We start from the raw sequence: 8,714 nt of genomic DNA, 5'->3' as shown, positions 1-8,714 counted from the left end.
AAACGGAAGAGAAAGATTTCAAGATTTTTTGTGTTTGTTACGACGTCTAATAGAACTGCCAATCGCCTGTACTAAAATCGAGAGTTTGTCTCAGATTTCTTAGTACCGACTGAAGTGTTTACAATTTTTTTTTTTTTTTTTTTAAGTGCTAACATTGTTTAATACATTTAACAACATATGCACAGTCTAGACATGCAGACTGGTGGAATGGTGGAATGTATAAAACAGTCGTAGTAGTAGTGCAACAGCAAGTGAACATTTACAAACAAAATAACTTTAAGATATAAAACCGTACAACATGCATGTTTGTTTTTCCGCGATAGTGAAAAGCTGCCACGCCATTGGTTGAGAGCAGCTGCTCTGGGCCAATAGCGTTCCAGCAGAGGAGCATGCCTGGGCATGTCTGGGCATGTCTGTGTTAGGAAGGCTGTGTCAGGCTACTATAGCAGACAAGCTGAGAAAAACGCAACGTGCTGCGTTTGAACAAGAGTTTGGTATCGGGTGTTATTATTTGTTAGTACTCGCCGATACCGATACCGATACCAGCATTTTTGTGCGTATCGGTGGCCATGCCGATACTAGTATCGGTATCGGAACAACACTACTCCTGACACACCCGGTCCTCTCCCATAGTGACGGGCCTGTCTCCACTACATTCTTCTGGGATTCAACAAGGAACGCTGAAATCAGCTTCGGACAGTGAAGTCTTTCCTCAGGCTCCCATGTGTTATCCGTATCTGTAAATCCTTTCCATTTGAGAAAGAATTCAACCTTCCCGTTGACGATGCGTTGGTCCATCACCTTCTCTACCTCAAACTCCTCTGGTGGCCCCTTCTTCCCCTTCTTCCCCTTTCCATTCTGCTTCTTATCCATGTTAGGCAAATCTCCGTTAGTCTTCCGCGAGTGTAGGCCTATTCCCATTAACCCTATTTTCACTCGAGGAACTCCCGATCAATTTGTATAGGTAGTAACATCACTACAAAAACATATAGTAAAGATGTCGAAAGAGGGAAAACGAATAAAATAATAGAAACAGATCTGTATATATAGGCAATATTAAACATAGCAATAATATAATTACTACAATACAATGTAGCCTACCATATACTATACAACCATAATACCACTACATAAAATAAAATAAATGACCCAGCACATTAACAAATGTAAATGTACATGTTGGGGTAATACATTAGTTGTTTCGTTAGTGTCAGTCCAAAAGCAAACATTAACATGGGCTATTACACTGCTGATGTGTACAGCTAGAATGACTCGAAACAACGATAAACTTGTTTAAACCAAACGAATCCCAACGTGTATATTGCAGAAAAAAAAGGCAGGGAAAAGAATAATATACTATTAAACTGCTGATGTGTACAGCTAGAATGACTCGAAACAACAATAAACTTGTTCAAACCAAACGAATCCCAACGTGTATATTGCAGAAAAAAAAGGCAGGGAAAAGAATAATATACTATTAAACTGCTGATGTGTACAGCTAGAATGACTCGAAACAACAATAAACTTGTTCAAACCAAACGATTTCCAACGTGTATATTGCAGAAAAAAAAGGCAGGGAGAAGAATAATGTACCTGTAAGCGGGTTCCCATTTCAGACAGTAATAGCGAGACTGTGTGAAGTCCCGCTCGCCAAACTCGCCTGCATGGGTCTTTTCACTCAATATGAATGCCTCCAGACAGAGTCATCTTGTCACTCCTTTGCTACCCGACGTGTGTAAAACTCCTGGGCATCTTCAGGTCGAATTTAGTCGAATGTGAAAGTTTGTGACTCGAAGGTTACCACCAGACGTGCGGGGTGCATCAGACGGAACCGTACTCCCTTCTGGTAGAGTGCCTGTTTCACGCCGTTGTAGGCAGCGCGTTTCCTCGCCAGTGCGGAGCTTAAGTCGGGGTAAAACCTCAGAGGGGACCCCCGGAACTGCACCTCATGGTTCCTGGACCACCGCAGGGCTGCCTCTTTTTGCTGAAAGCGAAGAAAGCGCACGATGAACGGTCTCGCTGGTTTCCCGTCCCGTTTTGGGGCAAGTGATCGATGGGCTCTCTCCAGCTCAGGCGGCTCGGTGAACACATCAGGACCCATGCAGTCTACCAGGAGCTCAGAGATGAACTTAACCGGGTCCTTGCCGTTCTCGCTGCCCTCCGGGATGTTCACTATCCTCAAGTTGGATCTGCGTGACCTGTTTTCAATGTCGTCTACATGGTCCAGCAAGACTTGATTCTGGGTCTGGAGAGTTTTGATTGTAGCTACAGCCGTGGTCAGTGGTTCAAAGTTCTCTCCGGCGATAGTCTCTGTAGCTATGAGGCGGGCTTGGAATGAGCCGACCGTGTCCCGGAGGGCATCCACAGCAGTCTCAAGAGGCTTTAAGGATCAGCTGAGAGACATCTTCCTTCAGTCCAGCTCTCTGCTTCGCCAGCTCGGCCACCAGCTGCGTCATGGAGATGTTTTCAGCAGCAGGTAGGCTACCTTTAGCACCGTTGCTATCCTCCGAGGCTGCAGCCATGGCTGACAGTTTGCTTGCTATGCTAATGTTAGCTCGTGTTGCCGCGGGGGTCTGTGCGCTGGGTTTCTTATTAGATTTTGAGCTGCTCATTTTGACATCAAAAAGTGCCTAGGATACTCATAATGAGCTGTGACAATTTTGTAGAGGTTTGATGTTGTTTTAGTAGTGCAATTTGCAATGTAATCGGGAGCCCTGTTTTCGACGTCTTTGCTCTTACATCGCCAACCGGAAATGTGTTTACATTTGTACCCCAGGAAAGAGATTATTTTTGGGATAGGTATGGATTTATTTTTGACTACAGTTTCTTTCAGCTCAGCCATGCTGAAGTGCCACAGTGACGTTACACGACCGTCTGTCGACCGTCCGTCTGTACATTCCACACCATTTCAACGTTTTAGTTTTTTTGATACCGCAGTTACATAACGCCTTTGTATTGAATTAATGATTTTCTGCATTTAAACTGTCTTGGGTGTTGAGGAGACTTGCATTAAATCTTACCAGTTTATTTATCTAATCAACTATTCTACTAATGGATGTCCCTTGACTGAAGACACCTTAATGTGTTAAGTGTTTTAGAGAAACTCAGGAAATGCACAATTTCAGCACAATGTGAGTTCCTCGGTTCTGTGGCCAGAATGCTAAAACAGAGGTTTTCTACAAGGCAGCCTTACAGACTACAGCACAGACACGTGTCTGTACCTGTACTGTAATGTTTTAGTCTGATTGTACCACTGCATCTGCCCTTGTATGACTTAATAAAGTGATCTCACTACTTGAGAGCTTGTGGAATGTCTCGTCTTGCACTTTTGTCTATAAATCTTCTGTTCTCTCTCTGTCAAAACAAGTCTAGTACATATGCTATGGTACATGTGGGAAAACTAGGGTTAGGGTTAGGTGCTAGGGGGCTACGGTTAGGGTTATGTGGTAGGGGTAGGGTTAGGGGTAGGGGTAGGATTAGGGTTAGACATGCCAGCATGTACCAAGTCGACGTAGCACCTAACCCTAACCCTAGTTTTCCCACATGTACTGTATTCCCACATGTACTGTAACACATACATACATTGAATGTGTCTTCTTAACACATGACTTGAGTCCATAAACCTCCTATAGATTACTCAGTATTATGAAAAAAATTTAATCATTTGATCCCTTGCCATAAGAGACTCAGGAGGTACAGGATCCTCAGGCCCTGTACCAGCAGGCTCCAGAACAGCTTCTTTCACAGAGCTGTCACCCTGACAAACAACCCCGTCCCCCCCACACACACACACTGCTGAACACCCCCTCCCCCGGGGTACAATGAATCTGTATCACCCCCCCCACACACACACGGGGTACAATGACCCTCCCCCTCCTTTGATATTGCCACTATTTATACATCTGTACATTCCATACTGTACATAGCTACCTTAACTGTACATAGTTCATAACTGTATACCGTACTGTACCTATCACTATCACTGTCATGTTTTCATGTTCTTATCACTATTTGCACCTCTGGTTAGACGCTAAACTGCATTTCGTTGTCTGGTACTCTGCAATGACAATAACGTTGCATCTGATCTAATAGGTCTGCAATAGGGTCTTGACTTGCCCACTGCCAGACATCTCACCTCCCTGCCCCCACGGAAATAAAGACTAGAATCATTCCCAGAGGCCTTCAGACACCTAATTAACATTTTGGATGGGGGTTGGAGGGGAGGGGGGGAGGTCTACTGGACAGGTACCTGTCGGTAGACATTCGTCGGTGTTATATCCTAACTAGGTATGTTGATATAACTAAATATACTTTCTATACAGTAGAGCAAGCAGGAGATGGAGACCGTGTTACTGTAGTGGTGGTAACTTTATTAGTCAACAACCGGAACACAAAACACGTCATACATATATACTAGGCAGTACCCGGATGCCCCACAAGGTGGTAGTATAAGTACATGACAACTCCTCCCCACTTAATGAACAAGTAGGCTCACTAACAAACCCTGAACCCCTACACCCCTGGCAACAGACAATTCAACATGTAGTTGTCACGGATGAAAATAGGTATAGCCCTTGAAATTAACAATCACTCAGAACTCCCATCACAACAACAAGATCACTTTGTTAACTTGTTATAAACCATTCATCTTATTCTAAGGGAATGAGTTACGGACTACTCAAACCCTGACATGACCCAGGGGATTATTATGCCCCATTCTTGAGGGTCTGTCACATCCCTACTACAGATCCAGGCGTTTCGGCGGTCGCCGCTCTCTCTGTGACTGGCGATGAGTAGTACGGCCATCCGGCAGAACTACACTGTCTGTATCCGGAACAGGTTTCGGTGTGGAACACGGCGACAGTTCTGTCTCTGATACAGCGGTGAAAGTGGATCCAGAGTCAACAGGCTCCACTGTACCTGGTGTATCCTGGAGGAGTGTGCTCTGGATTGGGCTGCCCCGGTTGCTTGGCTCAGCAGCAACCACTGGTGTGTTTTCCCCAGGTGTTGCAGACCCCGCGAGAAGCTGGTCGGTGTGTCTCCTCCAGACTAGGTCATCCTTGGTCCGCACTGTATAAGACACCGGCCCGGTCTGTTCCAGGACTGTAGCAGGCGTCCACTTAGCTCGGTTGTTATAGTTACGTGCCAGTACACGGTCACCGGGGCGGAAGGTCCTTTCTTTTGCTCTCTGCTCACGTCTCTTGACCTGAGCCTGTTGTTTCAGGTGCACAGTCTCTTTGGTCTTTGGGGGTTTCAGAAGGTCGAGATTGGTGCGGAGTTGTCTCTTCATGAGAAGTGCTGCCGGCGCGACTTGAGTGGTTGAGTGCGGTATATTTCTGTATGACAGCAGAAACCTATTGAGCCGCTGGTGGAGAGATCCTTGTCCCTGTGAGGCCTTCAGGCCGTTTTTCATGCTCTGAACAAATCTCTCTGCTAATCCATTTGTGGATGGGTGATAGGGGGCAGAGCGGATGTGTTGTACTCCATTTGCCTCCAGGAATCTCTCAAACTCTTGTGAGACGAATTGGGGCCCGTTATCGCTCACCAGCTGTTCTGGAAACCCGAATCGACTGAACATCTCTCCTAGTTTCTCGATGGTTTTCTCTGCTGTGGTCGATCTCATTATCGCCACTTCCGGCCACTTACTGTGGGCATCAACCACCACCAGGAACATCCTCTCCTCCATCGGGCCAGCGAAGTCCACATGAACTCGCTGCCATGGTGCCTCCGGCCAATCCCACGGATGGAGGGGAGCTGGCTGCGGCATGCAGCGCACCTGCTGGCATGACGTACATGTTTTCACAGTCTCCTCGATCTGACCATCCAGTCCAGGCCACCAAAAGTAGCTTCTCGCAAGCTCCTTCATGCGGACGATCCCACTATGTCCTTCATGTAGCTGCAGTAGTAGCCTTTTCCGTAACACAGGCGGAATAATCACCCGGCGTCCCCAGAGGAGACATCCTGCCTGCACAGACAGTTCACTCCTTCTTGTGAGGTAGGGCTTGAGCTCGGGAAGGTCTCCCCTCCTACCGGTGATCAGTACATCCATCAGCGTTGACAATACAGGGTCATTCCGGGTGTGTCTCTTCACTTGAGCTGCTGTGATGGGCGCTTCCTCAACTTGACTGAAGTAGAAAATGCCGGTCCGTGTCGGCTCGGCACGGACCACAGGCAGGGGTAGTCTCGAGAGGCCATCCGCATTGGCGTGCAGCTCCGACTTGCGGTATTTGATGTCGTAGTCATGAGCAGACAACAACAAGGCCCATCTTTGCATCCTTCCCGCCGCCAGGGATGGAATGCCGGTGTGGGGCCCGAAGATTGTTGTGAGGGGCTGATGGTCTGTCAGGAGAACAAACTTTCTCCCAAAGAGATAGTGATGAATTTTTTTTACTCCAAACACAATCCCCAATGCTTCACGTTCTATTTGTGCATAGCCGCTCTCAGCCTTGCTGAGTGTACGGGAGGCGAATGCAATTGGCCGTTCCTCCCCGCTGGGCATGATGTGTGAAACAACTGCTCCCACCCCATATGGGGAGGCATCACACGCCAGTTGTAGGGGCAGTGCGGGGTCAAAATGTGTCAGGGCGTCAGATTCCAGCAGCGCCCGTTTCGTTATCTCAAACGCAGCCTCACATTGTTGAGTCCATACCCAGGCTTGCCCGTGGCACAGCAGCTGATGTAGGGGTCGCAGTAGAGAAGACAGGTTCTGGATAAACTTCCCGTAGTAATTGAGGAGCCCCAGATAAGAGCGGAGTTGACTCACATTTTGAGGTGCTGGTGCTTCCACGATGGCCTTGGTTTTGGATGGAGCCTTGTGCAAGCCCTCCGCGTCAATCACGTGACCCAGATACTCGACGGAAGACTGGAAAAACTCACACTTTGACTTGCGAACTTTTAATCCATATTCTTCCAGTCGCTGCAGAGTGGCCTCCAGGTTCCCCAGATGTTCCTGTTCTGTCCTTCCAGTGATGAGTATGTCATCCAAATAACATTGGACCCCGTCTAAGCCGCTCAGTATCTGCTCCATCGCACGCTGGAAGAGAGCCGGTGCAGACGTAATCCCGAAAGGTAGTCTGCAGTATCGGTACAGGCCCTTGTGAGTGACTATGGTGAGCAGGTCTCTAGATTTCTCGTCGACCTGCATCTGTAAGTAGGCTTGGTTGAGGTCGATTTTGCTGAATCTTTGTCCTCCAGCCAAGCCTGTGAACAGGTCCTCTATGCGAGGGAGTGGATAGTGTTCAGCCTCTAGCACAGGGTTCAGGGTGACTTTAAAATCTCCGCAGATTCTCACCGAAGTATCTTTTTTAATGACTGGTACGATGGATGTGGCCCACTCACTTCGACTGATGGGCTCCAGCACCCCACTCTTGACCAATGATTCCAGCTCAGCTTCCACTTTTGGCTTTATGGCGTATGGGACTTGTCTCGCTTTCAGGAACTTGGGTCTGCTGTCTGGCTTGATGTTCAGACTGACTATGATGTCCTTCATTTTTCCAAGTTCCTCTTTGAACACCTCCGCATGTTTGTTCAGGATAGCAGTCAGAGGGGATTCCCCTTTGTTCAGCATGTGAACCTTGGGCCAGTCCAGTCGGAGTTCCGCCAGCCACGAACGGCCTAGCAGAGATGACAAGCCGCCCCCCACGACGTACAGTGGTAGGTGTGCGGTTTGCCCATTCACCTGGACTGTGACATGGATGACCCCCTTGGTTGGCACTGACTCGCCGGTGTAGGTTCTCAGTTTGAGTTTCGTTGGTTGTAGTGGCAGATGCGGCAGGGTTTCTTTGTAGACAGCATACGATATAAGAGAGACTGCTGCCCCAGTGTCTATTTCCATACGCACTGGTTTCCCCTCCAGCAGTGGAGTTTCGAAATAACCCCCTTCACCTCCCACTACTGACAGGACATACACAGGTTCCTCGTCTGATGAGCTGCTGAGATTAGCCGTAGCTTGGCTAGGTTGTACACTATGCACAGGCTGTCTCTTTTGGAATCTGTATTTTGACTTATTGTTGTCCAGACTAAGATTTTTAATCAGTCCCTTACTTTTGCATGCCCGTTCAATGTGACCTTTTTTTCCACACTTCCTGCAGTCCACATCCTTACTCCAACACTCAGCAGCCAAATGTCCACTCTTGTCGCATCTGTAACATTTGCTCTGGTTACCTCTGTCCTCTGCGGAGACTCTGTGCAGCTTACCGCTCTCACTGAGCTGATGAGCGTCCTTGGTCGCTAATTCCATGGACACACTCACTTCAATAGCTCTTTCCAGGGTAAGTGCACTTTCAGTTAAGAGGCGTTTCTGGGCAGCCTCACTCCTGAGGCCGCACACGAGCCTGTCCCGTATGGTGTCGTTCAGTACATTGCCAAATTCACAATGCTCTGTCAGCCTTCTAAGGGCAGCCACAAATGTCACTACTGACTCCCCCTCCTCTTGGTTCCTTTTATGGAAGCGAAAACGCTCCGCAATCACATGGGGCTTTGGTGAAAAGTGCTCTGACAGGGTTTTCACAATAGCAGCATAGTTTTTAGTCCCAGGTTTGTCCGGCTGGACTAGTGCACGGAGCAAATTATATGCTTTAGGTCCCATGACACTCAAAAACGTCGGCACCAACTTCACCCCTTCAATACCATTTGCTGCTGCAAAGTACTCAAAACGTTCAGTGTAGGAGTTCCACTGCTCCGTACCTTCCTCAAAGGGGCTGATGCTTCCCAAT

Source organism: Nansenia antarctica, assembly GCF_963989245.1.
Source record: "Nansenia antarctica genome assembly, chromosome: 11".
Lineage (NCBI taxonomy): Eukaryota > Metazoa > Chordata > Actinopteri > Argentiniformes > Microstomatidae > Nansenia > Nansenia antarctica.
This window is presented reverse-complemented; position numbering follows the sequence as displayed.